Source organism: Chiloscyllium plagiosum, unplaced genomic scaffold (genome assembly GCF_037043375.1).
Source record: "Chiloscyllium plagiosum isolate Xiang-an unplaced genomic scaffold, Cpla_swu_hap1 HiC_scaffold_34, whole genome shotgun sequence".
Lineage (NCBI taxonomy): Eukaryota > Metazoa > Chordata > Chondrichthyes > Orectolobiformes > Hemiscylliidae > Chiloscyllium > Chiloscyllium plagiosum.
In genome coordinates, this window is record NW_028270172.1 from 2731262 (window position 1) to 2758641 (window position 27380).

The 27380-nt window shown below is 43.3% G+C and overlaps 1 protein-coding gene across 3 annotated transcripts in view; it reads right to left on the reverse strand.

Annotated features, from left to right (window-relative positions):
- Positions 1-27380, reverse strand: part of LOC122564564 (cadherin-18-like) — a 760480-nt gene that overhangs the window by 578855 nt on the left and 154245 nt on the right. For 2 of the 3 annotated variants that reach the window (XM_043719646.2, XM_087978469.1), the window contains exon 2: positions 23095-23254. The exons of the other annotated variant lie outside the window; for it this stretch is intronic. The gene's annotated coding sequence lies outside the window, so the exon portion shown is untranslated. The remainder of the gene's footprint in view (positions 1-23094; positions 23255-27380) is intronic. 3 annotated transcript variants of the gene reach the window in all.

Below are 27380 nucleotides of genomic sequence, written 5' to 3' on the forward strand. Positions count from 1 at the left end.
TGACTCTTCAAGCTGACTTCCAATTGCTGTCCAGCACTTGTAACATTTGGGAACATTCCAATGATATTCACTGGAACATCTGCACCTCTTTTGTCGTCAGCAAGGTCTCTGTACAAACCATGCAACATTTTGTGGAATATCACCAATAGTCAGATCAAAGATGCCAAACTTCAAAAAGAATTGACAAAATGGAGCTGTTTCCAGCATTTTCTTTGATTTTGCTCATTTACTTGTTTATAGGAAAATGACCTAAAGCTTTGGGACAGAAAATTGTAAAAAAAGGCTTAAAAATGTCAAAAATTAAATTACATGCTGTTCCTGATTTTAAAAAAAGGCAATTTTCAGAGGTGACTTGCTAACCTTCCCTCCTCATTTAAGTTTTGTTCTCTCTCAGCCAGCTTGATTCAATAGTGTTTGTTCTGATCGTTGCCTACAGAGAGGTTTTATATTTTGACAAGCAGCAACTGAGTACAGCGCTGAAATTAAACAGATATTTGAATATTGTTTGACTGAAATCGCTACACGAGTCCTTTTTGGAAATCTTATCTTCCATATTTTTCTTATCAAGACCTTACCCAGTTTCAATCCCAGACTATTTTTGCAAAGTATCATTCAGTCATTAATTCAACAGAAGGAATATTACACAAATTCACCAGGTGGGATCTGATTTTTAGGGAGGGTTGACCTTGAGAAAATTTTGCTTCTAACACCTTAGCCCAAACTTAGCCAGAAACCCTAACCACCTTACCATAAATCAAAGAAGTTTCAGAAATGACAGCCAGACTACTAAGACCCCTCGGATTCCTCATAGCACACAAACACACCAACACTCTCAAACAAAAACTAACAAACTTAAATGACCCAGTACAACCCATGGACAAAACCAACGTCATCTACAAAATTCCATGCAAGGACTGCCACAAACACTACGCAGGACAAACAGGAAGAAAGTTAGCCACTAGGATACACGAACACCAGCTAGCCACAAAAAGACACGACCTTCTCTCCCTCATAGCCCTACACACGGATGAAATAAACCACCATTTCGACTGGGACAACACATCTATCCTGGGACAGGCTAAGCAAAGACATGCCAGAAAATTCCTAGAGGCCCGGCACTCCAACCACAACGCCATAAACTAACACATAGATCTAAATGCCATCTATCAACCCCTCAGAAAACGAACAGGAAATGCCATCACCACAAACCCCAGGAACCCCATCCAGGAGAAAGATATAAATAGAAAGCAGGAGTCAACAGCTTCGCTTCACTTGGAGGTCACCACTGATGATGTTACCTAGCCAGGTAATGAAACGTCTGGATATTAAACCTACAGCTCAGCGAACAAACCTACACCCTACACCCCTTAGTCCAAACTCTTACACCTTGAGTGAATTGAGGAATGCTGGAGACATTGAACACATCTGAGCCATTTCTGTGGTTCATGGAGATCACAATGGGATAGTTATAAAATCACTGGACCAGCAATCCAAGAACGAAGGCTAATGCTGACTGGAATATGATTCCAATTCTATCATGGCAGCTGATGGAATCTACATTCAGACAACAAATCAAGAGCAAAAAGCTAGTCTCAATAATGGGAATGGAGTATAAAAATAGGAATCTCTTGTAAAACTGTACAAGGCCCTAATTAAGCCATGGCTGGAATATTGTGACCAGTTTTGGCTCCTTATCAAATGAAAGATAAACTGGCATTGGTGGTGCAGTGATTGGAGCAAGGTCAGTCAGGTCGATCTTATTGACTATGAGATCCATGATTGGTCCAGGTTAACAACCCCAATCAGAGAGCTCTGGCTTACAGATACAAACAGGAGGTCAAGGGGTCTCCTCAGTCTCGGGACTGGCTCTGAGCTGGATGGTCAGAGTCCATGTACTGTGCAGTATAACCAAAAGGTGACTTGGTGACAGGATACCAGCCTCTATGTAGTTATTTCAATCCCCTTATCTAAAGAACAATATACTAACATTAGAGGCAGTCCAGAGAAAGTTTTCTCATGTATCTGCTATCCTTGTTCATCTAGATGGAAGTGGTCATGGGTTTGCAAGGTCATGCCTAAACATCTTTGGTGATTTTCTGCAGTGCAACTTATCAGTAGCACACACTGCTGCTCCTGAATATCATTGGGTAGAGGGAGTGCATGCTTGTGAATGTGGTGCCAAGTAAATGGATTGTTTTATCTTGGATGATGTCATGTTTCTTGCATGTTGTTGGAACTGTACCCATCCAGGCAAGTGGGGAGCTTTCCATCACACTCCTGTACCTTTCAGAGAAACCTTGATTACCCAAATACCAATTATCCAAAAATCGGATTATCCAAAGGAGATCCCAAGGTCCCGATAGAAACATTACATCAAAGACATGTTTCCAATAGCGATCGGGTCTTTTGTTTACAGAGATTAAACAGGCACAGTCTCCAAATAACTGACCTCCCGCCCTCTCTCTATCCCCACACTTTCCCTGGAGTTCTACACAGGGGTGTACCCAAAACCCCCCTTCCCCAGATAATCTCTCGAACATTACCCTGTACAGGGCAGAGGTGGAACCTGTCAAAACGTTGCAGTAAAAAGTTGTGTGTGTGGCTGTAGCTGTGGCAGTGTGTGCTATTTGGAGACTTACCCCACAAAGGCAGCTGCAGCACCAGCAGTCTTGTTATTGGTGTCCAGCCAGGCTGTCCCAGAGAGGGGAGGGATTGGACGGTGGGGGGAGTTTTGGACGGGGTTGTGGGGCGCGGTTGGATGTGGGCGGAGTTGGACAGGTTGGGGGACGGCTGGGGGGTGGTGTTGGGGCGGGGTGTCGGGCTGTGTGCTGCTGCTAGTCTCCTGAACGGGGAGCAGACTTTAAAAATTCCAAGCCCCAGAGGAAAGATATTTAATCAATTAACCAAATAATCGATTATCCGAACAAAATAGGGCCTGCCCATCATGTTTGGATAATCGAGGTTCCCCTGTAGATGGTGGACAGGCTTTGGGGATCAGGAGGTGAGTTACTCACCACAGTATCCCTAGTCTCTGACCTGTTCTTGTAGCCACTGTGTTTATGTGGTGAGTCCAGTTATGTTTCTGGTCAATGGTAACTCCCAGGTGGTTGACAGTGGGGAATTCAATGATAGTAACAACATTGAATGTCAAGGGCTGGTGGTTAGCTTGTGTCTTATTGCAGATGGTTATTGCCTGGAATTTGTATAGTGCAAATGTTATTTGCCACTTTTCAGCCCAAGACTGGATATTGTTCTGGATTTGCTACATTTGAATATGGACTATTTCAATTTCTGAGGAGTCTCAAATGTGCTGAACACTGTGCAATCATTGGCAAACATCTCCATTTTTGACCTCATGATGGAGCAAAGTTCATTGATGAAACAGCTGAAGATGGTTGGGCCTAGTACTCTCCCCTAACAAACTTCTGCAGAGATGCCCTGGAACTGATGACTGACCTCCAACAACCACAACCATCTTCCTCTGTCCAGGTATGAAGCCAACCAGCACAGACTTTCCCCGGATAACCATTGATTGCAGTTTTGCTAGGGGTCCTTGATGCTATACTCAGTCAAATGCAGCCTTAATGTCAAAGGATATCACTCTCACCTGATCCACACCTCACATGGTCTGGCCTAACTGTAACTCCAGACCCTGAGCAATGTAGTTAACTCCTAACTGCCCTATGTAAAGGCCAAGCAAGTCACTTTAGTTCCAGGCCTTGCCAGAGATTTTAACATCCTATAAAAGAATCAAGATAAAGTTTACCTTACCTATCTTTGATGTTCTTTATTAATAGAACTGACTAGTAATCACTGTTTTAAACGTTTAGATTCCTCCCTGACTCCACAGCCTTTATAGGGAAGAGAATTTTAAATTGTTACCACTATTTTGTGAAAAAATGCTTTCTGCTTTCACTGAAATAGCTTAACTCTAATATTCAGATAGAGTTTGCTTGTGCAGAATTTCCCTCCAGTTAAATCACTTCCCTGTAGCAAATCCTTTCTGAATCACTTCAATTAGATCATCCCTCAATCTTCCAAACTCCAGGGAATCGAGCTCAATATTTTGCAACAAGAAAGGGGCAAGGAGAAAGTCACAATTGTGAGTTAGGTCTTTTGAATTTCTGATACTAGTTTCAGTCTTTGTGATCACACATTCATTAGCAAGGACACAATTGGACACATGCTTATTTGTAGACATTTGCCAAACAACATGTCCAGAGATGTAATGACACACCTCTGGTGCAGACGAGACTTCAAAGTGGGTCTTCTGGTTCAGAGGTAGGGACACTACCTTTACAATACAAGAACTCTCAGGCTCATTATAGGAATGTAAACTGCTGCACCTCATTGTTCTCAAAGCACTCACAACCCTACTGAGCTATCTTAGTGCAACATAGCAGGCAGCCTACAGACAGATGTACCAACAACAATATTTAACTCTATAACATTTTTATGTCCCAAGGCCCTGTACAGAAGTGTTATCAGCCAAATTCTGACAATGAGTCACAGAAGGACTTACTAAACCATATGTTCAACATGGGAGACTTTACAGATTTCTCTGGAGGAGGGGAATTCGGTACAACAGCATCATAACATTGGTCTGTTGCTGTAAAATGACAGTCCTGTGGGGAGTCTAGCTATGAGTCTCCACTGATGATGGTGATCAGCCACAGACAGTTTTACAACAGTACTCCATTGTCCTGTCAGTGTAGGGGCTGATCAGTTCCACATCAGAAAATTTAGTGTGCGAAAAGTAATGAAGGGACAAGACTCCCGATTCACAAAATAAAGTTTAATTTTCGCTGATTTGGATTCCCTTCAGGTTGAGTTTAATCACTTGAGTCACTGTAGCAGCTAAAGATAAGTTAGCATCAATAAAGCAGTCATCTGGCACTTTGAAAATCTCCGTGGTCTCCATGTAAACAGCTGGAGCTGCTAGACTGACACTTTACACTGGACACATTGTCGGGGTTCCTGGGACTGTTTTTATTTATAGCTATAAAACTGACTCTATACAGTTCAAGGAATACAAGAGTGTAATTATACAAATGTAATCTGTCAATTTATTCCTTCACTGGATTGAAAACAGAGAGTTTCGCCATTTTCAGTCAGTGCTTTCCTGCAGTCACTGCATCCCAGGACTTAGCAGGGAGAGGACATCCAGGGGTTACAGGGCAATGAGGGGCTACAGGGCAGTGAGGGGGTAGAATGCAGTGAGGGGGTTATAGGGCAATGAGGGGATGCAGGGCAGTGAGGGGGTAGAATGCAGTGATGGGGGTTACAGGGCAGTGAGGGTGTTACAGAGCAGTGAGGGGATATAGGGCAATGGGGGGTTACAGGGCAGTGAGAGGGTTACAGGGCAGTGGAGGGGTTAGAGGGCAGTGAGGGGGTTACAGGGCAGTGAGGGGATACAGGGCAATGAGGAGGTTACAGGGCAGTGAGGGGGTTACAGGGCAGTGAGGGGTATTACAGGGCAGTGAGGGGGTTACAGGGCAATGAGGGGATACAGGGCAGTGAGGGGGCTACAGGGCAGTGAGGGGTTACAGGGCAGTGAGGGGGGTTACAGGGCAGTGAGGGGGTTACAGGGCAGTGAGGGGTTTACAGGGCAGTGAGGGGGGGTTACAGGGCAGTGAGGGGGGTTACAGGGCAGTGAGGGGTTAGAGGGCAGTGAGGGGGGTTAGAGGGCAGTGAGGGGGTTACAGGGCAGTGATGGGGGTTACTGGGCAGTGAGGGGGTTACAGGGCAGTGATGGGGGTTACAGGGCAGTGAGGGGGGTTACAGGGCAGTGAGAGGGTTACAGGACAGTGAGGGGTTACAGGGCACTCAGGGAGGTTACAGGGCAGTGAGGGGGGTTAAGGGCAGTGAGAGGGTTATAGGGCAGTGAGAGGGTTACAGGACAGTGAGAGGGTTACAGGACAGTGAGAGGGTTACAGGGCAATGAGGGGGTTACAGGGCAGTGAGGGGCTGAAGGGGTTAGAGGACAATGTGGGGGTTACAGGACAGTGAGGGGGTTACTGGGCAGTGAGGGGGCTTACAGGAGAGTGAGAGGGTTACAGGGCAGTGAGAGGGTTACAGGGCAGTGAGGGTGTTACAGGACAGTGACAGGAGTTACAGGGCAGTGAGGGGCTGAAGGGGTTAGAGAGCAATGAAGGGGTTACTGGACAGTGAGAGGGTTACAGGGCAATGAGGGGGTTACAAGGCAGTGAGGGGCTGAAGGGGTTAGATGGCAGTGTGGAGGTTACAGGGCAGTGAGAGGGTTACAGGGCAGTGAGAGGGTTACAGGGCAGTGAGAGGATTTACAAGGCAGTGAGGGGGCGTTACAAGGCAGTGAGAGCAGGTTACAGGGCAGTGAGGGACTTACCAGGCAATGAGGGGGTTACAGGGCAGTGAGGGGGTTACAGGGCAGTGAGGGGGTTATATGGCAGTGAGGGGGGTTACAGGACAGTGAGAGAGTTACAGGGCAGTGAGGGGGTTACAGGGCAGTGAGGGGGTTACATGGAAGTGAGGGGTTAAGGGCAGTGAGGGGTTACAGGGCACTTAGGGGGTTAAGGACAGTGAGGGGTTACAGGCACTTAGGGGGTTAAGGGCAGTGAGGGGTTACAGGGTAGTTGAGGTGGTTAGAGGGCAGTGAGGGGGTTAGAGGCCAGTGAGGAGTTACAGGGCAGTGAGGGGTTTACAGGGCAGTTAGGGGTTACAGGGCAGTGAGTGGGTTACAGGGCAGTTAGGGGTTACAGGGCACTTAGGGGGTGAAGGGCAGTGAAGGGGTTAGAGGGCAGTGAGGGGTGTTATGGGGCAGTGAGGGGTTACAGGGCAGTTGAGGGGATTACAGGGCAGTGAGGGGTTACAGGGCAGTGAGGGGGTTACAGGGCAGTGAGGGGTTACAGGGCAGTGAGGGGGTTTAAGGCAGTGAGGGGTTACAGGGCAGTGAGGGGTTACAGGGTAGTTTGGGGCTTAAGGGCAATGAGGGTTACAGGGCAATGAGGGGTTAAGGGCAGTGAGGGATTACAGGGCAGTGAGGGGGTAAGTGGGTTACAGGGCAGTTACAGGTTACAGTGTGGTCAGAATTAACAATGCACAGTTCATGTTTACGGTGCAATGATTGACATTAAGGTCACACTGAAGAGAATCTTATGTGCTCCCCCATGCTAGGTTTGTGGGCAGGTTGAATGGCTGCCAGTCCCTTCTCTACTCCACAGCCTTTACTCACCCCTCCCCCCTGCCACTTCAAGCTGGTAAATTGGTAACTGATGTCCGGTGAAGGGGCCCATCTGTCTCCTCTGGTGTCATTGCAGCAGTGGGGCTGGGAGGGGCTTCACCAGCTGGGAACACACCGTCCAAACCCTGACATGTCACTTTCTGGGGGCTTCCTCGTTGAAACACGTGTTGTGCCTCACCACGAGACAGGGTAAGAGGCTGGCTGAAGCTCATGGGTGGAAATCCTCCTGCCTTTACTGTGAGTTCCTTTTACCCCTCAACCTATTGACCCTGACCTGCCATCCCCCAACCCATTGTTTGGGTCACCCCTCCATCTGAGTCCTCAGTGAGTGCAGTTCCAGCCACTGCTACTGTCTCCCAGTGTTGCTGTTTAGCACAGGAGAGCTACCATCATCCAATTGGCTACTGGATCTCAGCAGGTATGATTTGTACCCCAGGGTGGGGTGGGAATCAGGGGAGTGATTGGGGGTGGGGTGGGGATTGGAGGGGGTGTAGACTGGGAGCCCTGGATACTGTGGGGAAAACCAGATGCTGTTGACTTGCCTGAGTGACAAAGGAAATGACTGCCATTTCCAAGGGTCGGTGCCTTGGTCTTTCAGTATCTCTCCAGCCAGAGCCTCCAAGATTCTGCTCATTGTGGTCACCACTCCCCCATTTATCCTCATCTGATTTTACTGACTATGTTACTCAGGAAATTACAGGGTGAATGGAAGCAGAAAGCTGTAACAGTCAGCACACAAATCACTGACTATGAGTTGCACCTCCTCCAGAGAAAGCGAGGGGGTAGAAATCACAGCCATAGAAGACCATGACTGAATACCCCTGTTTTAATCTTACCCCTCATCTGACTACAGAATCCTCTCAAACTCCCTTCCCCTCCACCCCCCACAATCTTCACAATATTGATCACATTGCTGTTGCACATATCAGTGGCTCTATGGCAATTCAATAACCCCTTCCTAACCCCACCTCACTCCCACTCCTACACACATGTGCAATGATGTTGTTAAAATCACAGAAGGACACCCTCAAGTTGTGACTAGGTGAGCCCCTTTAAAGCAATGTCCAATTGAATTGCAATAGGTAATGTTTCTCCTGTATCAGGTACAAAAGGAGAGTGGTTCAAAGCTCCAATATTACCAGCCTACCCTGTCTTTTCAGGAACTGTCTGCTCGATTACAGCAGCATATTGCATGATCAAACTTCTCTTCATGATTTGGAGATGTCGGTGTTTGACTGGGGTGGACAAAGTTAAAAATCACACAACACCAGGTTATAGTCCAACAGGTTTAATTGGAAGCACTAGCTTTCGGAGCGCTGCTCTTTCATCAGGTGGTTGTGCACCTTCTCTTCAACCTGCCTCTTGTCCTTTGCCAATTTCTAACCCACAGTTGGTATGGAACAGAAGGAGGCCAATGGTCCATCATGTCTACATCAGATTGCTAAACAAGCATTTCCTCATGCCAAATTCCTGCTTTCTCCCAACACTCTTACACTTCATTTTTATTCAAATAATCATTCAATGCCCCCTTGACTGACCTAATGAACCTGTCTTCACGACATTTCCAGCCTGCACTCCTTACTCTAACTGCTTGTTGAGGGAAAAAGCTTTGCCCTCACTTACCCTCGCTTCTGACACTTTTACACCATGTTTCCTCAGGTTTCCTCAATAAGTCTGTGTGTGACACTATTAAACACCTCTAAGTTCACGTGTAGCATGTCAACAGCGTTACCTTCACTGGCCTTTTTGTTATCTCTTCCACAATCTCCCTCAAGTCAGTTAAACATGATTTCCCCTTCCGGCTGACATCCAGCTGACTCTTCTGAATCAAACCACCTTTTTCAGTGTTATCACTAATTTGATCCTGAATAATTGGCTCCAGACTCTTCCCCACCATTGAGTGAGGCCCCTAATTGCTGGACTTTCTACAATGTTTGCAATTTTCCAGGCTTCTGGCATCACCCTCAAGTCTAGGGAAATTCTAGTCATCCTTCAACAACCTTTTACTAATTATATGGTCATAGAAGATTTTTTTTCATAACTGCTAAATGAAATGATGTCATTTTTTGGCACAACTCCAAAAAACACCACCCCCTCCCCGGCACCCCCCACCCGCCTCCCCATCCCTACCTTTAACTGCACACAATGTTTTAGCTGAGGCCTTGCTGACTTCCTGTACAGTGATGGCAGGTGTCTGTCATTGTAGTCAATGCCTCGCGGCACAAAGCTGAGAATGTCAAAATCATTCCTATATAATATTACCAATGTATCCTGCTCGCAGTGTTCCCTGTGTGAGTGCAACAAACATAATACCGTTCCTTTCTTCCAGACGTGAATCCAATCACTCGATTTCTTTTGACTTCAGTTTTGCAAAGGCTCCTCAAATACTATTTTAACGTGAAGAGCAGTTACTCTCACCTCACCTCTGGAATTCAGCTCCTTTCGTCTAAATTTTGAGCTGAAATTGTAGAGAGACATGAATGCCCCTGGCAGAACCAAAATTAAGAATCAAGACTAGTCATTAGTCTGTAAGGGTCATTCAGATAACATTGTTGGCATTGTCTTCCATCACTTTGTTGCTGATTGTGAATAGACTGAAGTGGGAACTGTCCAAGTTGGATTTATCCTGCTTTTTGTGGACATGACATATCTGGACAATCACTGGTATTGTTGGGAAGATGTCAGTGTTGTAGCTGGACTGGAAAAGATTGGTTAGGGGTTCGGAAGTTTCTGGAGCACACATCTCCAGTACAATAGCTGGCAGTGGATCGGTGGCCAGGTTCATATTCTTGAGGTGGGCAGTGGGACTAGTGCCAGTTCTGGCAGAATTTTGGTTAGTTCCCCCTGGGTATAGTTGAGAGGAGCCACAGGGACAGCTGCAGGCCAAGTCAGGCTGGGTAAAAGGCCCACCTCAGGGGCATGTATCAAACATATACCACCAGCTCTGATCCAGCCCATCTCACAGGTCCCCAGTTCCCAATCCACCCAACTCAGTGAAAATTGGATGCACAATCAGATTTATAACAAAACTTCAAATGGCAAAGTTTTAAAGGAATATTATTCCCAGACAGTCACAGAATATTTACACTGAGCAAGGGAAGTAGAAACAAAAGGTAAAAGGTAAAAGTCTAGATTTGTATTTCTGACATTTTTGTTCATCAAGTCATTGAGATTTTCTTCAGAAGGTTTCTTCTCATCTTACTAACACACAATAAACATATGTACACTTTTCACAGTCTGCGGAAAAAACTGCTCAAATCATTCTTAAAGATATTCTAAACTGACACAGAGCACCGTGACCAGAATTGGTTTGACATTTGCACACTATCAAAAGAATTGTAAAAACAATAAAATAATAACATCTGGAGCTGTTACTTTAATGAGCCTTCAAGCAATAATAAAATATGACATCTGATAGAGTGATCATAAAAACACTAATGGGCATCATTTATTAAAGAGACAGTTTCTTTTATTATTGCCTGGTATAGAATAAATAAACAATAATATTTGTAGTAATTTCTGTAACATATCCCATAGATCTTAACTGGAAACGTGTCTTCACTGGGCTGGATACAACTTGGTTCAAACTAACTGAAAGGAGTAATCAAAATTTTCAAAATTTATTGTCACTGACTTGAACCAGTCTGATGTTTGTATAAATGGTCAAATTATTAATTATTAAGAATTTTGTATTTCATAATCAGCCAGATTTTTGCAGGTATCCCAATTCTGTCTTCAGCTGCATCCCCATCAAACTGACTGATCAGAATTCTAACAGGAATTGGGGAAGCTCAATGGTCTCTTGTGAAATTTCAGTTACCAGATGCTCAGTTTAAATATGTTGATGAAATCAGTGAATTATATTGCCTTAACTTAAGTGAATTACATCCAGTACTTGATGAGTATCCTTTTTCAAAGGTAAAGTTGATTAATTAAATATATTTCCCAGAGACATCACCTCATCTCCAAGCCTGCATTTATTGATAATGATGTTGAATCATTAAGAGGCTCCAAAATCAGCAGTGAAGATTACAAAGTGTATTTAATTGTTTCCATTGTTAATAAACCACTTCACTTTGATATTTCTTTGAGGGCTTCAGTTTTAAAGGATTGTGCAAATGTAAATCTATTTGGGAATTTGAATTAGTTTAATGAAAGGTCGCTAGAAGAACCTTGAACACTGAAACTTCTTTTTTAAACAATATTTCTTGAAAATCATACATCTTCAGATCATCACATGGACTCACTTTTCAGATTTTTAATGCCTGAGCTTTACCACTAACTTGTTTGGACAATGTGTGGCTCAGAGAAGTGTTTCTGTTTAGAATCACTTCAATAAAGTCCGCTTGGGGAAGGTTACCCAGCTGATGTTTCCACCTTTTGAAGTATTTTGTGGTAAATTCAGTGTGAAGCCTGGTTGTCTATCATGGAAGAGTGATTGAACTTCTCAAAACTGTACTCCCTGAGCAAGCTGAGTCTGTCAAGGCCCCAGAGACTGTACATGATCAGTAAATTGGCCACTGTGCAAAAAAAATCAGCTCATCATAACATTTTATATCTTATCATTTGTCTTCAAGAATAAATAAAATGGCCAAATAGAATTTTTGTTTCTTTTTAAAGTGTAACTCTGCAGAGAGGAATCAATTTTATTTCTCTTGACCTGAACTATATATATGTGTTGCTGTGTGTATGTGTTTTGTTTTCTTTAGCATTATAAGTGTTTATATTTTATATAATTGAGTGTTAACCAATTCTACATCTCATTCAAATGTTTTTGCTTTATAATAAATTGAGACTTTTCTGATTATTGTCTTGATTTTTAAATAATTAACTGCTTGAGACTGTGTACAATTTGTTCCAATTGTGTTTATTTTAGAGTACTACCATTATCAGACTGGAGCCAAACTCGAAAGCACACAGAGGAGTTGATTATCTTTACAATTAGTATCCTTGTCCACATTTCAATCTCTTTTTAAATATAACAAATAGTTAGATGCCCCTCCACATCATTGTGTTTTTCTCATTCACTCGCAGACATGGGCATCGTTGGCTGGAGCAGAGTTTATTGCCCATCCCTAGTTGCCCCTTGAGAAAGTGGGGGTGAGCTGCCTTCTTGGACTGCTGTAGTCCATGTGCTGTAATTTGACCCACAATGTCCTATGGGAGAGAATTCCATGAGTTTGGTCCAGTGACACTGAAGGAACGGTGATATATTTCCAAGTCAGGATGGTGAATGGCTTGGTAGTTAACTTGCAGGGGGTGGTGCTCTCATGTATCGTCTGTCTTTGTCCTTCTTGATGGAAGTATTTTTGAGTTTGAAAGATGCTGTCTGAGGAGCCTTGGTGAATTTCTATGTACATCTTGTAGATGTACACACTGCTGCTCCTGTTGGTGGTGGAGGAAATGGACGTATGTGGATGTAGTTGAATTAAGTGAGTTGTTTTGTCCTGGATAGTGTCTTTTGGAGCTGCACCCATCCAGGCATGTGGGGAGTAATCCATTACACTCCTGACTTGTGCTTTGCAGATGGTGGACATGATTTGGGGATTCAGATAGGGAGTTACTCACCATAGTACTCCTAGCTCTCATTGTCCCTGTGTTTATGTGGCAAGTCCTGTTGAGTTTCTGGTCAATAGTAACCCCCAAGCTGTTGATAGTGAAGAATTCAGTGATGATAACACCATTGAATGGTGGTTAGATGGTCTTTGCCCAGCATATGTGTTGTGAGAATGTTACTTGCCACTTTTCAGCCCAAGCCTGGACATTGTCCTGATCTTGTTGCACTTGAACATGGACTGATTCAGTATCTGAGGAATCATGAATTTTGTTGAATGTTTCACAAACATTGGTGAACATCTCCAATTCTGATCTTATGACGGAGGAAAGGTCATTAATGAAGCAGCCGAACACTATCCTGAGGAACTCCTGCAGAGATGTCCTGGAGCTGAGATGACTAACCTTCAACAATGGCAACCATCTTCCCATGTGTCAGGCCGATTGGTTTTGTTTCTAAACTATTAATCCAGAGACCCAGGTAATGTTCTTGGAACCAAGCTCAAATCCCATCATGGCAGATGGTGGAATTTAAATGCAATAAAAAAAATCTGGAATTAAGAGTTTAATGATGGCCACAAAACCATTGGAAAAACATCACTGATATCTTTCAGAAAAACAAATATGTCATCTTTTACTGTTATAATTGTGATTCACTAGAACCACAGATAGAACACGGGTAGATGGAGGGTAAAATTGAACAGGGAATATTTCATTTTGTGAACTCTCAGCTCCACAGTTGATCCTATACTCCCTTCCTTAGCACCCGCTGATTTCATTCTGAAAGGTGTAGTGATTGTAATTGTAGTTGAAACTTTATTGCTGGAACAGCACAGCAGGTCAGGCAGCATCCAGGGAACAGGAGATTCGACATTTCGGGCACAGGCCCTTCTTCAGGAATCAATTGTAACAAGGTTAGCAAGGTGGACCTCATAGTGGTTAGCACCACAGCCTCACAGCGCCAGAGACCTAGGTTCAATTCCCGCCTCAGGCGACTGTCTGTATGGAGTTTGCACATTCTTCCCGTGTCTGCGTGGGTTTCCTCTGGGTGCTCCGTTTTCCTCCCACAGTCCAAACATGTGCAGGTCAGGTGAATTGCCCATGCTAAATTGCCCGTAGTGTTAGGTGAAGGGGTAAATGTAGGGGAATGGGTTTGGGTGAGTTGCGCTTTGGCGGGTTGGTGTGGACCTGTTGGGCCGAAGGGCCTGTTTCCACACTGTAAGTAATCTAATCAAGAATATGAGTTCCCTGATTGGGGCTGTTAATCTGCCCTGTCTGACAGATATAAACAGGAATGTAAGGGCACAGCTTGTCACTGGCTACTTGGGTGTTTCTTTTCTTCCTGTTCGTGGATGCTGAATAAAGATTCATGCACCTTGTGTTTTTCACTGTGTCTTACACCTGCACACACACAAAAAAAGATAAACTAAAAAAATAAACAGGAATGTCAGACCTTCTGTTCACTCTAAGAGTTGGCTCCGAGAGAAATATTTCAGTGTCAAGGATTCTCCATGTGTAAATAAAGAATGACGTAGTGACAGAGTACCAGCCTCTGTGGTGTTATTTCAGTGGTGATGAGAGAAAAGCACGCTCCTGAAGAAAGTCACTTGTGATAGTCGTCTTTGAGTCGGGGTAAGCATTTCTGGCATCATGTTGTTATTTGGGAAGCTTAACTTGTTCAAACCTGCTGTCAGACTGGGCACAGTATTTGGAAAGAATGTGTTTTATTTCAGGCAAATGACATTGGGTCAGGTGAAAACAACGAGTCATTGCCCTGATGGCTTATGGATCTGCAGCTTTTTTGATTATTAGGACCCTGAAACATTCATTGAGGCACCAGATTCTAAAACCTTTCAAGAGTTGATGGATTTTGTTAAAGAATATTATGACCCCAAACCTCCTCTAATACTGAAATGCTAATAGTTTTACTCGGCAATTGAGAACAAGGGGAATCAGTATCAGGATTTTCCAGCAGGAACATGTGGATTCGGTTTGGCCTTTGATGAGATGCTTATAGACCATTTGGTGGAAGGGATTAAGCATAGGCCTAGCAAGTGATGCCTATGTCTAGTGAATGAATAAATTAAAGCATAATTAATCTCACCCTGAATGTCACTGTGCCTTTTTTGCTCAGTGTCTGAGCTACTCTGTCTCCTCCCACAACCGTGTTTTCATTAACCGTCTCCCTATTTATACAGATGCCTATGGGCGTCCCATTACCTCTGGTCCCAGAGTTGTATAAGATTCACTCTGTACAAAGTGGAAGCTTGCCTTCTACTTAAATTAAGGGAATATTAATATAACCTTAAGAATCTAAAAATCCAAACTGTCCTCTGGCATTATTAAAGTAACCTGATTGATGGACCATCAATTAATGACCAATCAGAAAAGCCATCCATGAGCATTCCCATCTAGACATAATCAAGAGCATCTGGAAGGTGGTGAGGTGCCCACAACCCACTCTTAGAACATAGAACATTACAGCGCAATACAGGCCCTTTGGCCCTTGATGTTGCACCGCCCTGTCATACTAATCTGAAGCCCATCCCACCTACACTATTCCATGTATGTCCATATGCCTGTCCAATGACGAATTAAATGCATTTAAACTTGGCGAATCTACTACCGTTGCAGGCAAAGCATTCCATACCCTTACTGCTCTCTGAGTAAAGAAACTACCTCTGACATCTGTCTTATACCTATCTCCCCTCACTTTAAAGTTGTGTCCCCTTGTGTTTGCCATCCCCATACTTGGGAAAAGGCCCTCCCTGCCCACCCTATCTAACCCTCTGATTATCTTGTATGTCTCTATTAGGTCACCTCTCAACCTTCTTCTCTCTAACGAGAACAGCCTCAAGGCCCTCAGCCTTTCCTTGTAAGACATTTCTTCCATACCAGGCAACATCCCAGTAAATCTTCTCTTCACCCTTTCCAAAGCTTCCACATCCTTCTTATAATGCGGTGACCAGAACTGTACACAATACTCCAAGTGTGGCCGCACCAGAGCTTTGTACAGCTGCAGCATAACTTCCTGGTTCTGGAACTCAATCCCTCTATTAATAAAGGCCAAAACACTGCATGCCTTCTTCACAACCCTGTCAATCTGGGTGGCAACTTTCAGGGATCTGTGTACATGGACACCGAGATCTCTCTGCTCATCTACACTATCAAGAATCTTACCATTAGCCTAGTACTTTGCATTCCGATTACTCTGTCCAAAGTGTATCACCTCACATTTGTCCACATTAAACTCCATTTGCCACCTCTCAGCCCAGCTCTGCATCCTATCTATGTCTCTCTGCAACCTATTACATCCTTCGTCACTATCCACAACTCCACCGACCTTAGTGTCATCCGCAAATTTACTAACCCACCCTTCTAAGCCCTCATCTAGGTCATTTATAAAAATGACGAACAGCAGTGGACCCAACACTGACCCTTGTGGTACTCCGCTACTAATTGTACACCAAGATGAACATGTTCCATCAACTACAACCCTCTGTTTTCTTTCAGCAAGCCAATTACTGATCCAAACTGCTATGTCTCCCACAATCCCATTCCTCCGCATTTTGTGTAATAGCCTACTGTGGGGAACCTTATCGAACGTCTTGCTGAAATCCATATACACCACATCAACCTGTTTACTCTCATCTACCTGTTTGGTCACTTTGTCAAAAAACTCAATAAGATTTGTTAGGCACGACCTACCCTTCACAAAACCGTGCTGACTGTCCTTGATCAGATTATTCTTTTCTAGATGGTTATAAATCCTATCTCTTATAACCTTTTACAACACTTTACCAACAACTGAAGTGACACTCACTGGTCTGTAATTACCAGGGTTGTCTCTACTACCCTTTTTGAACAAGGGAACCACATTTGCTATCCTCCAGTCCTCAGGTACTATTCCTGTAGACAATGATGATTTGAAGATCAATGCCAAAGGCTTGGCAATCTCTTCCCTTGATTCCCAGAGGATCCTAGGATAGATCCCATCCAGCCCGGGGACTTGTCTATTTTCACACTCTGCAGTATTTCTTGTGAACCTCAATCTCTTCTAGTCTAGATGCAAGTATCTTTGTATCTTCCTCGCCAACGTTTTCATTTTCTCTCATGAACACTGTCAAAAATATTTATTTAGTGCTTCCCCTATCTGACTCCACACACAACTTCCCACTATTATCCTTTATTGGCCCTAATTTAACTCTCGTCATTCTTTTATTCCTGACAGACCTATCCACCAACGACTTCTCATGTCTCCACCTGGCTGTTCTGAGCTCTCTTTTTAGGTCTTTCCTGATTTCCTTGTAACCCTCAAGCGCCCTAACTGAGTTTGCACATTTTGCCCTAACATAAGCCTTCTTCTTCTTCTTGACCAGAGATTCCACTTCCTTAGTAAACCATGGCTCACGCATTCTATATCTTCCTCCCTGCCTGACAGGTCCATACTTATCTCGGACACACAGGAACTTTTCCTTGAATAAGCTCCACATTTTTAATGTGCTCATCCTCTGCAGTTTCCTTCCCCATTCTACGCTTCCTAAATCTTTCCTAATTGCATTGTAATTTCCCTTCCCCCTTCTGTAACTCTTGCTCGGTGGAGGACACCTTTCCCTTTCCATCACTAAAGTCTTGCCCATTAAATACCCGCACAGCACTTCCTCCAAGATACCACTGGCAGACAGTGAGGATATCACATTCCACCCCTCATGTCGAGGTCTGCTTTACAGTCATTGTTCAAGACTGATCACTCTGCTTTTTCAATAACTCTAATACCATTACTGTTTGTAGGATGGGAGGAGTTGAACTTGATAAGCTGGGTTTATTCTATTCTGTAATTCTCAGATTTCTAGTTCGGTGAAAAAAAACGTGTTTAAACTGAAGTACAATTCTTGTTCCAACCTTTACTGTACCAAGTCCCATGAAACAAAAAGCATTAAAATGTAAACTTACACTAAACAAACAATGTGTCAAGGTGAATCTGAGACTTCACATCTTGCTATTGCGACCGTGAACATTGTGTGAGCGATGGAGTTAGGGTTAGGATCAGGGAGCATACATCAGGCATACGTCAGGAATTATTTGACCATGATTATCACTTTGCTGAAACAAGTCAGAACAGCCATACTCTGCAATAGTCCGACTTTAATTTGAAACTCAAGCCTTATACTATTTGCCATAAAGTTTGGAGTATAGATAAAAACATTTTCTGAATGCAATGAAATTACAAACACATCCAAAAATAAATTTACTGGGGTGTTAGATGGACTGGGGCAAATTCTCTGGTACCTTTTCCACCTCTGACCTACCACTGAACCATCTGTTCCTGAAATAATGGAACTTTACAGGGTCTGTGTGAGGTCAGGATTGGCACATTTACCTTCGTTCCAATCAGTGCCCTGATAAGTGATCAATTATTGTCCATTCATGGGCTGCTCCATGTTTTGTGGGCGAGGGGGAGTTGTCCAGTACATTAGTCTCATCGACAGGCATCTACTCCCTCCACCACTGACGCTCAGCAGCAGCAGTGTGTACTATCTACAAGACGCACTGCAGAAATTGACAATAATCCTCAGACAGCACCTTCCAAAACCATGACCACTTCCATCTAGAAGGACAAGAGCAGCAGGTACATGGGAACACCACCCTTACAAGTACCTCCTCAAGCCGTTCAAATATATCACCATTTTTTCAGTGTCAATTGGTCAAAATCCTGGAATTCCCTCCTGAATGAATGACATCGTGGGTCAACCCACATCAGGTGGACTGCAGCAGTTCAAGTAAGCAGCTCACCATCACCTTCTCAAGATCAACTAGGGACGGGCAATAAATACTAGCCCAGCCAGAAACGCCCACATCCCCGAGTGAATAAAAACAAAATCCCCTGCCCAGGGTCAACACAACATTCCCATCAAGTGTCAGCTGCTGTGGCTTTTCCAACAATAGCCCTCATTCCAACCGTCGGATTGGCCAACAGGTTGGAGGTGGGATTTTGCCCCAGGTAAGGAGTGAAGTTGGATTCACTCTAATTACCACAGTACAGAATAGTAAACAGCTGCAGATACTTATCACATCATTCAGCGGCAGGCCAAGGAAACACCTTCATCAGAAACTCCTGTACTATCTGTTCATTTTGTCTTCATTCTTTGTGCAATGTGTTCATTTTCTTTATTCTGTGATGAGATGTTGCCAGCACTGTTAGCCCCAGTTGTCATGTTGTTTTTCAGGTCAGTTAAGAGTCAACTACCTGTTGGCCATGCGGGGGTGGAATGGCAGATTTCCTTCTCTAAGGGCAGCAGTGAGGCAAAGCGGCTTTTACTGCAATCTTCAAGAATTTCATGGTTACTATGAATGTGGTTAACTTTAGATTCCAGATTAATTAATTGAATCCAAATTTCACCAACAGCCACAGTGAGACTTGAAGTACGGTCCTCAGAGCATTAGCCTTGTAAACACTATCTTTTTTATTTCTGTATTTTTCATTATGGATAGGTCTGTTTTAGAAACTAAGAGTTGTAGAAGGATTGCTGAACATTTGAAAAGCAAGATACTGAAACTCATTATGATTCATGTTTTGTTTAAGCAGTGGGAGAGGATTGTGCAGATGGACTGGCACCAGTGAGTGTGAACAAAGTATGATTCAGCCAGCAACAAGTTGCTTATTGTTTTGTCCAGGTGTAACAAGTTGTAGATGGCAAAGGTATCATCCTGACACCATCTTTCTGATTATCTCTTGGCTGAATGGCCAGCTTGAGGGGGTGAGCAATACTGTCAGAAGCTTTTGGACTACTGTAAGGGGCAAATTGAGCATCTTTATTTCCAGTAAAATATATCAAGCCTCAAGAAAGCCAGGAAAATTTCCATCACCAGTTTTAGAGTCATGGAGTCATACAGCACAGAACAGACTCTTCGGTCCAACTCATCAGCATCGACCAGACATCCCAATCTGACCTAGTCCCATTTACCAACATATGGCCCATATCCTTCTAAACCATTCCTATCCATTCAGATGCCTTTTAAATGTCGTAATTGTACCTGCCTCCACCACTTCCTGTGGCAGCTCATTCCATACACACACCTCTGCATAAAAATGTTACCCCTCAGGTCCTTTTTCCCCTCTCACCTTAAACTTATGGCCTCGAGTTTTGGACTCGTCCACCCTGGGGAAAAACGTTGATGTAAGCTGTGGACATTTATTCAGCAGCGAATAGACTTTGCAGTTAGTGTACCAATTGTACTGTGCCTCCTCCAAAGAAGTGAAAGGGAATTGAAGAAGAGAGATTAAAAAATGGTAAGTGTTCATAATCAAAAAGATCATCTCAGCGAGCCGTGTGGATTGGGACCATTGAATTAGTTCCCAATTTTTCTTCCTTCCACCCATAACACCAATGTTTTAGTTTCTCTACATGAGTCTGTCTGTGTGTAGGTATAGGAGCAGTTTAAGGGATGGTCAGTGTTTTAAATTTAACTATAATTTAACTATAGAGTTCAATTCTAACAGTTCATAATAGTTTATCTGTGATTAGAATCTGTTTATTTGTTATAAAAATCATTTCTTGTTAAGTGGGTGGCACGGTGGCACAGTGGTTAGCACTGCTGCCTCACAGCGCCTGAGACCCGGGTTCAATTCCCGCCTCAGGCGACTGACTGTGTGGAGTTTGCACGTTCTCCCTGTGTCTGCGAGGGTTTCCTCCGGGTGCTCCGGTTTCCTCCCACAGTCCAAAGATGTGCAGGTCAGGTGAATTGGCCATACTAAATTGCCCATAGTGTTAGGTAAGGGGTAAATGTAGGGGTATGGGTGGGTTGCGCTTCGGCGGGGCAGTGTGGACTTGTTGGGCCGAAGGGCCTGTTTCCACACTGTAACATGAGAATTCTCATGTAATCTAACATGAGAAATCATCTCCCACTATTCCCAGATTTGGCACAAAAGTTAAAATAGTGTTATCAAGGTACAAACTGCCCAACTGCTCTGCCAGGTAAAATCAGGCTAACCAAAAATATGGACCAGGTCTCTGAACTTAACAAGAAATGATTTTGCTACCCCCTGTGAGGTGAGCCTGAGTACTGACCTATCCTTTACTAATCCAGTGACATTAAAAATCAGTCACCATTTTCCCCGAAACTTGTAATACAATATTATGTTGCAAAAATAGCACTGAGTTTCTATTCTGCTTATTCTATGATTTTCCCATGATATAAATGAACATCTTCAAAGACCCAAATAAACCTTAAGAGCACTAGGATGCACCTAATATTCTGTATTATTTTGAATAACTTCAAATCAAACTCTCTCCTTGCCAAATCTACCAACATTCTCTTTTTTCTATAAATACACCTAATTGTTTTTGAAATGTATTTGTTCTGGGACAGAAACCTGACAAACAATGCTGCGAGTCACGGTGGGCGGCACGGTGGCACAGTGGTTAGCACTGCTGCCTCACAGCGCCAGAGACCCGGGTTCAATTCCCGACTCAGGCGACTGACTGTGTGGAGTTTGCACGTTCTCCCCGTGTCTGCGTGGGTTTCCTCCGGGTGCTCCGGTTTCCTCCCACAGTCCAAAGATGTGCAGGTCAGGTGAATTGGCCATGCTAAATTGCCTGTAGTGTTAGGTATAGGGGTAAATGTAGGGGTATGGGTGGGTTGCGCTTTGGCGGGTCAGTGTGGACTTGTTGGGCCGAAGGGCCTGTTTCCATACTGTAATGTAATCTAATCTAATCTAATCACTTTAAATTCTTTCTCAGGCGTTATGATGGGGATGCAGGGACGTGCTGGTGTAATGGTAATGTCATTGAGACAGTAATCTAGGAGGGCAGACTAAAGCTCTGGGGCTAGGGGTTCAAATCGCACTGTGAAAGTTCATAAAACCTAGATTGGAAAGGACAGCTGGGAACCTTTTTGTCAGTATGGAAAAGATGGCTGGATGGCCTCTTACTGTGGTGTGTCCTTTCTATGGGTGCTATGGTTATCCCACATGCACCTTTCACAGGATAGAGGGATAGAGCGAAATTTGGCCAGTTGGATAGAAAACTGGCTAACCGGTCGAAGTCAGAGAGTGGTGGTAGATGGTAAATATTCAGCCTGGAGCCCAGTTACAAGTGGAGTTCTGCAGGGATCAGTTCTGGGTCCTCTGCTGTTTGTAATTTTTATTAATGACTTGGAAGAGGGAGTCGAAGGGTGGGTCAGTAAATTTGCAGATGATACGAAGATTGGTGGAGTTGTGGATAGTGAGGAGGGCTGTTGTCGGCTGCAAAGGGACTTAGATATGATGCAGAGCTGGGCTGAGGAGTGGCAGATGGAGTTCAACCCTGCCAAGTGTGAGGTTGTCCATTTTGGAAGAACAAATAAGAATGCGGAATACAGGGTTAACGGTAGGGTTCTTAGTAAAGTGGAGGAGCAAAGAGATCTTGGGGTCTATGTTCATAGATCTTTGAAAGTTGCCACTCAGGTGGATAGAGCTTGTAAGAAGGCCTATGGTGTATTAGTGTTCATTAGCAGAGGGATTGAATTCAAGAGTTGTGAAGTGATGTTACAGCTGTACAGGACTTTGGTTAGGCCACATTTGGAGTACTGTGTGCAGTTCTGGTCGCCTCACTTTAGGAAAGATGTGGAAGCTTTGGAGAGGGTGCAGAGAAGATTTACCAGGATGTACTCCAACATACTCCAACTTTAACTACTATTCAAGAGGCCACATGGTCTACTCTTATGTTTCATAGAACGTAGGACATTACAGCACAGTACAGGCCCTTCAGTCCTCAATGTTGCACCAGCCTATGGAACCAATCTGAAGCCTAACTATCCTACACTATTCCATTTTCATCCCTATGTTTATCCAATGACCATTTAAATGCCCTTACAGTTGGCGAGTCTACAACTGTTGCATGAGGTGTTTCACATCTATACAACTCTCTGAGTAAAGAAACTACCTCTGACATTGTCCTATATCTATCACCCATTAATTTATAGCTATGTCCCCTCTGTCAGCCAGCAGCATCCAAGGCTCTTTTTTGTAGCAATACTTTCAAACTGTACTTTACATTCTGAAATGAAACAGGAATCATTTCACAATTTGGAAGCAGGATGAAAGCACGGACCAGTTGTGTCATAATATGAAGACAAACTGAAAAGTTAGAAGCTGCCTGGACATTCTATTTAAAATTTACTATTCTGTCATTAAATGGTGTTTGGATCTGAATTTGAAATCACACTTGGAGCTTAATAAAGTGTCCATCAAGTCATTTACATTACTTAAAGGAAAGCTGTAGAATTGTACAGGATTACACACAATCTCACAATCAGAATTAAGGACAGTATGCAACTCCTACCTCAAACACAACTCAACTATGTCTTGCACAGAGAAGCGCTGACACCCAGTTGCAGGTCGGGCAACTTGTCCAGGTCAGGATAATGTTTTCACATGATTCTCTGTTGTCAAATGCTCTAAAGTCTACTGCTCCCAATGAGATAATTGGTGCCTTGTGTTATCTGCAAATACAAACAGATCTTTGTTAGCCATCATGGAACTACTGTGAACAGCAAGGCACAGACACAGAAGGCCAAACAGTGAGGCAAAATCCTGAATTCAGTAAATTTATTCTTATAGTATTTGTTATTCAAGCACTCTGTTAGTAATGCAACAACAACATTTTTTTATTAATTTACAAAGTTTTAATCTGAGTGATTATAAATTCGTTAAACCTTTTAAAATTATTCACAAAAGGTTTTGAAAGCAAAAGATGCTGGAAATCACAGCAGGTTGGGCAGCATCCTGAGAGCAAGCTAACGTATCAAGTCCAGATGAGGGAGGGGAGTGCGGAGGGGACAGCATTCATGCAATACTTGGGGAGAGAGGGTGTAGAGGGTGCAGTGCTGGGGGCAAATGGATACTGATAATGCAGGTTAAGTGATCGGAATGTGGGAATGGCAGGACAATGGTGTATCTAACTGCCAGACTGGGAAGGACAGACAGTCTCACTGGGAAGGGGAGAGGGGAGAGGGGAGAGAGGACATGGTGACAGAGAATGGAACAAGTAAAGCTAAAAGAAAGGAAGAAGTGGGAGCGGGTTCACAATCTGAAGGTGTTGAAGTCAATATTCTGGACTTAATATTGAGTTCAACATCTTCAAATTGTGAACCCACTCCCAGCTCGTTTTGTTTTCAGCAGATTCCAGCATCTGCAGTAATTTGCTCCAGCACAAAAAAGGGTTTGAGGTCTCTTTGGGGATTCATCTTGCAAATATTAATAATTTTAATTCAAAGTGCAACACGATGAGCAGGTTCAGATACTCTGAATGTGGTAAATTTTCAGTATCTTTAAACTTTGAGCTCCCTGTCTCTTTGTCATTCTCGAATGAAGCAGAATGATATGCTCTCCAATGTGGGAAACAAACAAAAACTGTAGCAGTGTCAAACAGCTCAGAAAGTAAAGGATCCTAAATCTAAGCCTTTGTTATGTCGACCTGAAATATAATTCATGCATATTCATTTCCTGACCGGCTGTGCTTTTCCAGCACCACACTCTTCGACTCTGATCACCAGCATCTGTCACCCTCATTTTCTCCACATTCATTTTTTGCCAAATATTCAAAGACCAACGTAAACAGTTTTCAAATAACCATAAAACAGAGGCAGAACTATACTGCAAATATTGGAAGACATCTAGGTTTTGTTATTTTTTCAATATTCAATTCAATAATTTCAATCACATTATTTAATTAGATTAATGTAGGCAACATATTGGTATAGGTAATATAATCAATAAATGCTGACATGAGAAGCCATGTTAACTTGTCAAATTTCTTGATGTGTCATCAATGTTAGAGCCGATGATTCAAGTTGCTATATTAAAGAGTTTGAATAATTAGTTTACATGATTAGTATGCACATTAGCATTTAAACATCCTGCCATAGTTATTTGAGAATATTTGATTTAACTCTTTCTGCACACTTTGTGATGTATTTGTTTTACAGACACAACAGCATCAACTAATTAAATTAACCAAAACTATTAGGATACAAGGAGAACGTTCACTTGGGTAATGCTGCTGTAAAGCAACTCAACCCAGAAAACAGAGCATGGAAACACTGAAATAAAGAATAAGAGGAGGCCACTCAGCCCTTCAAGCCTGCTTTGTCATTCAATAATATCATGACAGAGCTGATCACACTACAGTTCTGCCTATTCCTGATAATGTAATCAACAATCCATTTACCACTACCTGAGAAGTCAAGGACTCAGCTTCCACAAGCTTTCGAGGAGCAAGTTTCAAAGATTCATAACCCTCTACACGTTTCTCGCTCAGTAGCAGCAGTATGCACGATCGACAAGATGCGCTGCAGAAATTCACCAAAAATCCTCAGACAGCACATTCCAAACACACAATCACTTCCATCTGGAAGGACAAGGGCAGCAGACACATGAGAACACCACCCCCTGCAAGTTCCCCTCTAAGCCACTCACCATCCTGACTTGGAAATATATCACCATTCCTTCAGTGTTGCTGGGTCAAAATCCTGGAATTCTGTCCCCAAGAAATTGTAAGTCTACCTGCAGCATGTGGACAGCAGCAATTCAATAAGACAGCTCACCCCCACCTTCTCAAGGGCAACTAGGGACAGGCAACAAATGCTGGGCCAGTCAGTGTTGCCCTAATCCCTTAAGTGAATAAAATGAAATTGTACTACTTGATTTAATTGGTTTGAACTTTACTTCATTTCTAAAACACAATAGAATCAACTCAGTAAATGGAAAACAGGTGTGGGAATGTCAGTAAAAAAGGAAAATGTTACAGTCAATTATAAAGGATGTGACAATTGTCCTTCTAGATAAGAATGGGCAAAGTCAATATGGATTTATGAAAAAGTAATCATGCTTAACAAACCATTGAAGGCTTTTTGAGTATATTATTTATAACATTGGTAAAGGAGAACAAGTAGATGTTGTACATTTGAATTTTCAGAAGGTTTTTGATATGTTCTGACACAGGAACAATTAAAATACATAGAATTGGGGGAAATAAATGGATTGTGAATTGGCTAATAGACAGAAAGCAGGCAATGGGAATCAAACAGTCCTCTTCAGGTTGGCAGGATGATCGGAGTGGGTATCATAAAGATCTGTGCTAAGTTTACAGCAGTTCACTATGTTAATGATTGAGGCATAGAGGCCAATTGTACTATTTCCAAATTTACTGTTCCCACAATATTAGCTGGGAACGTAATTTGTGAAGATGATGCAAGTATGCTTAAAGAGTTGTTCTGAAGAAGTGTCATTGGATTTGAAACATTAACTCTGTTTCTCTCTCTGCAGATGCTGCCAGACCTATTAAGTCCCTCCAGCACTTTCTGTTTCTGTGTGTTCCAATATAACATGAGCAGACTAAGGAAAAGGACTGGAACATGGTAGATGGAATAAAATGTGAATATGTGTGAATTTATTCACTTTCAGGCAGGCATCATATTTATACAATAGTGAAAGTTTGAGAACTGCAGGTGTCCAAAATCAATTCGGATATCTTGGGGGCGGCACGGTGGCACAATGGTTAGCACTGCTGCCTAACAGCGCCAGAGACCTGGGTTCAATTCCCATCTCAGGCAACTGTCTGTGTGGAGTTTGCACATTCTCCTCGTGTCTGCATGGACACCCTCCGGGTGCTCCGGTTTCCTCCCACAGTCCAAAGATGTGCAGGTTAGGTGAATTGAAGAAGGGCTCATGCACGAAACATCGATTCTCCTGCTCCTTGGATGCTGCCTGACTTGCTGCGCTTTTCCAGCAACACATTCTCAGCTCTGATCTCCAGCATCTGCAGTCCTCACTTTCTCCTCGGTTAGGTGAATTGGCCAAGCTAAATTGCCCATAGTGTTAGGTGCAGGGGAATGGGTCTGGGTGGGTTGCTCTTTGGAGCGTCGGAGTGGACTTGTTGGGCCGAAGAGCCTGTTTCCACGCTATAGGGAATCTGATCTTTCATCAACATAAAGTTAGGACGCAGATACAAAAGCAATTACGAAGGCAAATGGTATATGTGCCTTGATCAGAAAGGGTTGTGAGTACATGAATAAGGAAGGCTTGCTGCAGCTACCCTTGGTGAGACCACACCTGGAGGCTTGTGGACAGGTTTGTTCTACTTATTTCAGCCACAGAGAGAATGCAGTGGAGATTCACTGGATTAATTCCTGGGATAGCAGGGCTGTCTTATACAGACAGAATTAAGAAAACTTTTTCTGGATTCACTAGAGTTTCAAAGAATGAGAGGTTGTTTAAGCGAACTTTACAAAATTCTGACAGGGCATGGCAAGGCTATAGAGAGGATGATCCCAAGTTTAAAACCAGGAAAGCTAATCCCTAAAAAAAGGGAATTCTCTCCCCCACAGGGATGTGGAAGCTCAATGATTGAGCTTGTTCAAGGCAGAAAATGATAGTTCTCTCGAGATTAATGACATAAAGGATATGGATATAACGTGGAAAGGTAGGATTGTAATCTCTGGAGTTTAGAAAAATGAGGGAGGATCTCATAGGAATTTCTCACAGCATAAGACACAGTAGACGTAGGAAGGATGTTCCCAATGGTAGGGGAGTCCAGAACCAGGGGGTCATTGTTTAAGGATTGAGTTA